At 28.5% G+C, this 1448-nt stretch overlaps 1 non-coding gene across 1 annotated transcript; it reads left to right on the forward strand.

The window, feature by feature from the left end:
* Positions 1-863: 863 nt before the first annotated feature.
* Trnav-uac lies at positions 864-936 on the forward strand. The gene has a single exon. It is a non-coding gene; the product is annotated as a tRNA-Val (tRNA).
* Positions 937-1448: the final 512 nt, after the last annotated feature.

Raw genomic sequence — 1448 nt, forward strand, 5'->3', positions numbered from 1 at the left:
TGCAAAATGTATCAGCTCCGCCATCCGGAACATCATTTTGTTAATTGTATTCGACTTTATACCATTTATACAAGTAATAAAAATCTATAATTAACCATATCCCTATTATCTTTTCTTATAGTCCTTATCTGTCATTAAATTCTATGTAATTTAATCAATACAAAATTTATATTTTTCTCTTATAGAATAAATTTCAATTTTGCTTTTTGTGTTAAAAATTTAGTAAAAATAATATGATATCCATTCTTTCAATTTATTTAATAATTTTACTAAGATTTTAATTATTTTATCGTGCACAGTTCTGAACGGTCGGTATTACAGAATGTCATGCGATAATTTCTATATTCTCTGTAGCAAATCGCAAAGGACCTATAGGAACGTTCAGACGATCAACATTATTGTCAATATTTAAGGTTCTCAACATTCTATTGACAATATATATTGATCGCCCAGACTTTAGATGGTCTCTTAATATATATAATAATGTTGAGAATCTTAAATATTGACAATAATAGTCACAATAAAATATTGATCGTTTCAAGATATGTGATTCTTCTCGAGATCGATAGTTCAAAATGTGAGACATGAAGTTCCATTTAATATCAGGTCTATTCTATACTTAGTCAATCCCATGACGTTACAATTATAGAACTATTTTTTATCAGTGATGTGCTGCCATCTGATGGTGACTGGAGTAAGTAATTTTGAATTAAAAATTCCTTAGTTGATTGTTATAATTTCTAATGTTGTATAATTTTTATATTAGATGTTATTTGTAAGTAAAGATCTTGACAATATAATATAAATATAGTGGTAAAATAATGGTGTAGTAGATTCATGTTAACGAAAAACTGCTACCAGCGGGTTCCGTGGTGTAGCGGTTATCACATCTGCTTTACACGCAGAAGGTCGCCGGTTCGATCCCGGTCGGAACCACACTTATCCTATTTTTTTTAAATATTTTCGTTTTACAATTAATAAATATGCTTAAAAAACGCCAATCAATAATAGTTGTAAACAGCAAAGGGTAGAAAACACATTATCTTCTTTTGCACCTACTTTATTCTAATACAACCCTTATCACAATTCCAAAATACTGTCCATTAAAGAGAGACATATATATATATATATATATATATATATATATATATATATATAATCTTCATAAATATAGACAAAAATCATATTAATCATTATTGAACAACAATTACAAATAAGGGTGTCGTAGCCCTCCTTAACACGTACAACATAATATATTACATTATAATGCAATGTATCCACTCGTCTTATGGCTTGGAACGAATGAAGAGTTCGTCTCAAAATATATAAAGAAAGAAATATAACATTTTCTTTCAATGATAGCAAACAGGAATGAAGACTAAATGACGTTTTTTACACTGTATATAGAAAGTATGGGCAAAACCAGGTGCCTAGCTTCATTTAAAACA

Source organism: Bombus bifarius, unplaced genomic scaffold (assembly GCF_011952205.1).
Source record: "Bombus bifarius isolate JDL3187 unplaced genomic scaffold, Bbif_JDL3187 scf7180000008231_frag, whole genome shotgun sequence".
NCBI classification, from domain to species: domain Eukaryota; kingdom Metazoa; phylum Arthropoda; class Insecta; order Hymenoptera; family Apidae; genus Bombus; species Bombus bifarius.